Source organism: Tamandua tetradactyla, chromosome 2 (assembly GCF_023851605.1).
Source record: "Tamandua tetradactyla isolate mTamTet1 chromosome 2, mTamTet1.pri, whole genome shotgun sequence".
Lineage (NCBI taxonomy): Eukaryota > Metazoa > Chordata > Mammalia > Pilosa > Myrmecophagidae > Tamandua > Tamandua tetradactyla.
Window position 1 is genome coordinate 219,976,953 of NC_135328.1, and position 4,550 is coordinate 219,981,502.

The 4,550-nt window shown below is 51.1% G+C and overlaps 1 long non-coding RNA gene across 1 annotated transcript; it reads left to right on the forward strand.

Annotated features, from left to right (window-relative positions):
* The first annotated feature begins 1,596 nt into the window (after positions 1-1,596).
* LOC143675005 (uncharacterized) lies at positions 1,597-2,496 on the forward strand. Its single transcript, XR_013171320.1, has 2 exons — positions 1,597-2,131; positions 2,271-2,496. It is a non-coding gene; the product is annotated as an uncharacterized LOC143675005 (long non-coding RNA).
* The last annotated feature ends 2,054 nt before the right edge of the window (positions 2,497-4,550 follow it).

The following is a 4,550-nucleotide window of genomic DNA, read 5'->3' on the forward strand; positions in this document are numbered from 1 at the left end:
CCTTGGTTGGCAGAATAATAGATCCTAAAGATGTCCAAAGTCTACTCCCCAGAACCTGAGAACACGGGCCTTACCTGGCAAAAGGGACTTTTGAGTAGTGATTAAGTTAAGGAATTTGATGTGGAGATTACCCTGGATTACCTGGGAGGGCTTGGTGTCAGCTCAAGGGTCTTTATAAGGAAAAGGAAACAAGAGGGTCAGAGATGTGACAATGAAAGCTGAATTTGGAGAGATATGGGGCCAAAAGTCAAGGGATGCTGGCAGCCTCCAGAAGCTAGAAAAGGCAAGGAATCGGGTTCTTCCCTAGAGCCTCTGGAAGGAATGCAGTCCTGCTCACACCTTGATTTTAGATCCATTTCAGACTTCTGACCTCAGAACTGTGAGGTCGTAAATCTGTGTTGTTTTCAGTTTCTAAGTGTGTGGTCTTTTGTTATAGCAACAACTAGAAGCTAATAGGTGCTTAATAGATGTTTGCCAGGGCATAAACAGATGAATGAGTGAATGGGAGAGAAAGCATATGGCCCAAGGGCTTGGACACGCAAAAGCTGAGGAAACAACATTTTAGGGAGCACGTGGGAGAGGACAGGCCCTGACCTGATGCTGGGACCATAGCTTTCCCTGCAAGCACAGCAGCTCAGCTCTGCCATCTGCAGAGGGTGACTTTGCAGCTGAGATAACTGTGGGGAAGAGCCAGGGACCGTCCCCAGGAGGGATGGCACGTAGACCTAAGAAATTCCATCTCAGAGGCAATGGGAAAAGGAAGGAGGATCCCATTTCGGAAACTGCCATTGGGTTTGGCCATGAGACAGTCAGCCCTTGGCCCAGCACAGTCTTATGGCCCAAGGGGATGCAGTAATGGGGCTAAATGCATGGGATGGAAAAATCTCAGCTCAAATGAGCTTTGTCCACGAGGGTGTCTACCACTGCCCAAGCCTAGACTCAACAAGAAGGTAGCATCGTCTCACATGCAGCTCTCTGAAAGAGGAGCTGACACTCAGAGGGAATTTCTGACCCAATGAAGAAAACTTCACTAACCTCTTACTGGGGGTCTCTCCCAGGTGAGTACAGGTTCTTAGGTCCTGGACCTTGCACAACTAGGAAAGCTGAAACCAAGGTTTCCTCTGGCTTGGTTCAATACCACTGGGTCTCCCCGGTCTTTGGCAGCACCAAACACGGTTCTGGACATGGAATGTGGCCTGGGATAACTGCTTCTGGGGGGTAACCCCTTGCTCTCTCCATTTCATGGGGGGCAGTGCTGAGATTTTGGCCTGTGTCCTGTTAACTCTTCAGATCCTTCCCCGAGGCACATAGGAACCAAATTCAACTTCTGAGCACCCGAAGGAAACATCCTCATCCCTGTGAAAGTCAGCCCAGGGGGAGCTGCTGGAGAAGCTGGATCCCAGGTCCCCAGGGCCTGAGCAGAGTAGGGGCTTCAGAAGCCTCCAAGAGGGGCCCTGACAAGGATGGCTTCCTGTGAGCCCCTTCCTGCCCTCCCTCCCACACAAAACAGGGCGGCTAGTGCAACCCGTGGGTAGTGAGGAAATGATGGAGTGTGACCTCAAAGACTAGGTCACAAAGGTTATTGCAGCCCCTGTATCACTCCCTCTCTTGGCTCACTCCCCCTGGGGGAAGCCCGCTGCCAGTTTACCAGGACACAGCAGTTCTCTGAAGAGCTCCATGTGGTGGAGAAATGGGGTCTCCTTCCAAGAGTCAACTTGCCAGTGATGAGCGTGGCCATCTGAGAAGCAGTAACTCCAGCTCCGCTTCAGCCTTCAGATGGACTTGGCCCCATCAACAGCTGACTCAACCCCATGAGGGGCTGCAGGCCAGGACACCTGGTAAACCACTCCCAAATTTCAGACCCACAAAAAACCAGGAGAATAATTAGTGTTTATGCTGTGCAAAGTGATTGAGCTTTGAGAACTCCTAATAAGCTACATAGGATGATATGGCTGAGTGCCATTTGGGATGTGAACTAGAAGAGAGATTTTTTCAGCTGTCGAATCAGAGGCCTAGAAGTTCATTTATTTCACATGCTCAGCTGACCCATTTGTGTGCCTTTTGGGGGCAAAGTTTGCACCACCCTTTAACAGTTCCAGGACCTCCCCAGTGGAGCAGCAGTTTGTTCTGGGTAAGTTCTCTCCTAAAGGTGGGAAGGATGGCTTTGAAAAGGAGCTCATGTTCTTCAGGGAGGAAGCCCCTGGTAGGGCAAAAGCTTGTGGATTCAGAGAACAACTATGGAAGGTGACTCTTCATGTTTGCATCCACAGGAAAGGACTCCCTTTGGGGTCAAATGGTGGACCTCTCCTGACCCCTTTGGGTAGACTGGCCACCCCATTCCGGACATGCACTGCCTTCTTCAATGGGATCCTGGCTTGGGTGTGGCTTGAAGGGCAGCAGGTCAACCCCAATAGGGCACATATTATCAAGTCTACTTGGTCATTCACAAGAGTCCACATACCTTCATTTGTAATAATGAGCTATTTTTATTTCCACCATCTTGTCTCCTGCATCTTTTTCCCAATTGGTTCTGAACTTGGGTGGGGAGAAAGGGAGTATTATATAAGGAGCCCCTGCAAACCAGCATGGAGCAGTCAGGTCACCTGGAAGGCAGTGGCTCTTTGGGAATCCCCAAAAAGAGAGGCTTTCACAATGGACAAGCATGGGACGGTGGCCAGTATTGATGTCCATTTCAATGTGCATCTGAAACGTAACTGCAGGTGGGGGTGCCTCAGAGCTGTGCCAACCCCAGGCCAGAGTTGTCAGGCCAGAGGCAAGTGGCTGCCAGCCCACTTTGACTAGGGCTCCCTGGGCAGGTCGATTCTAGGAATGGGGATCACCGTCCTTCAATCTCGGGGTCTCCCAGATGTACCTACCAATGGAGACCAGTGGACGAGGCCCAGCTCCCAGCCAGCTCGATGTCACCCCCAGCGCCTTGAGGAAGCTGTGCGCTCTCCTCTACCCATGCACTTACTCACTGGTTGTGCAAGAATGCCCAGACATGGGCAGTTAGGGATGTGCCTGCTTCCCGAATGCCTGAAACCTATCCACTTCGGCAGTGGCTGCTCTGAACCCAGAGACATTTCATAATTTAACATTTGATTACGTTTTGGGCCAGCGAGTTAGAGGTTTAAATATTTCAGGCAGAAGCCGCGGCTGCTGGCTCGCGCATGGGGCATCGCTTGCCGGGCCTCATGCATCTTTGTGAAAGTTAGGGGAAAGGGAGGGCAGCGACAGGACAGTGGTGGTCACGCAGCCTGGTGGTGTGGCTGAAAGGGACTATCGTGCCACCACCAATGGCATCAGGATGGCTTGGAATTGAATTCGAGGCAACCTGTGTCCCTCTGTAGGCGATGGGTTGTTCAGCTTGGAGCGTCTGCACCTTTCCTGCAGGTAAACGCACACTGGCCACGCACCTCCTGGGGAGCCTTGCTCTGTGGGAGAAAGACATCATCGCGGACCGATTCTCACCCCTGAGGTGGCCTGGGTTGACTCCACTTTCCATAAACATGTCAAGGGCGGTCAGCCCTGGCTCAACTACCCCTCATGGGACTGGACCCGGCCTGCCAGCATGGTGCTTGAGCATCCTCTCCTCTGTCCCTGTTTGTCCCCATCACAGCAGCCCTGTGGCCTTGGGGTTGGGGTTGTTTGTCTCAGTTTCCAAGGGTGGCTTGACAAGGTACCATGAACTGGGAGGTTTGCAACCGCAGCATTTATTGCCTTGCAACCCTGGGGGCCAGGAGTCCAAATTCGAGGTTTTGGCAGCATCATGCCCCCTCTGAAGTCTGTAGGGTTTGGAAGGTGACATGTTGTAGATCCGTGGCAATTCTTGGGTTTGAGGCTGCATAATCTAATCTCTGCCATCTCCTCTCTGGCTCCTCCTGATTGGGTCTAAATTTCCTCTCCATGCCATATTACTTTAGGACCCACCCTACTCAAATGCGTCCTCATCTCAGCAATCAACTTCTTCAAAGAACCTATTTCCAAATAGTACCACATTCACAGGAGCAGGGTTCAGGGCTTGAACGTATCTTTTGGGGGATATGATTCAGTTCAAGGCACATAGCCTTGCTCTGGATTCACAAGAAGTTGTGATAAGTTGGCACCCAAGCAGGGATGGTTGTGGAATCATCCTTTGTGTTTTAAACAGACATTCGTTCATTTGTCCGATGGTCCTCAACACATGCCCTCGAGAGGCGCAGGGTGCTGGGCATGAGAGTGTGGACTGCTGTGGAGGACAGTCCTTCATCACAGGTGGCTGTGGCCTTGAAGGCTAGACAAACAAGTGGCCAGATGTCCGCAGTTAAGCAGGACAGGGACTTTGATGTGGGTGAGGATAGGAGCAATGACCCCACTCATCTGACCACTCACTTGCTCTGAGAATTTTGGAAAGCCACTTTCTATCACTTGTGCTTAGTTTCCTTAGGAACCAAGTGAGAATATTAACCCAAAAATGACAGTACAAGGTCAAGGAGATTTCTATTAGGATCTGAAGTTCCCCTCAACAACTGACCAAGTATGTGATAGATGGAGAACGACAGTCAATCTCC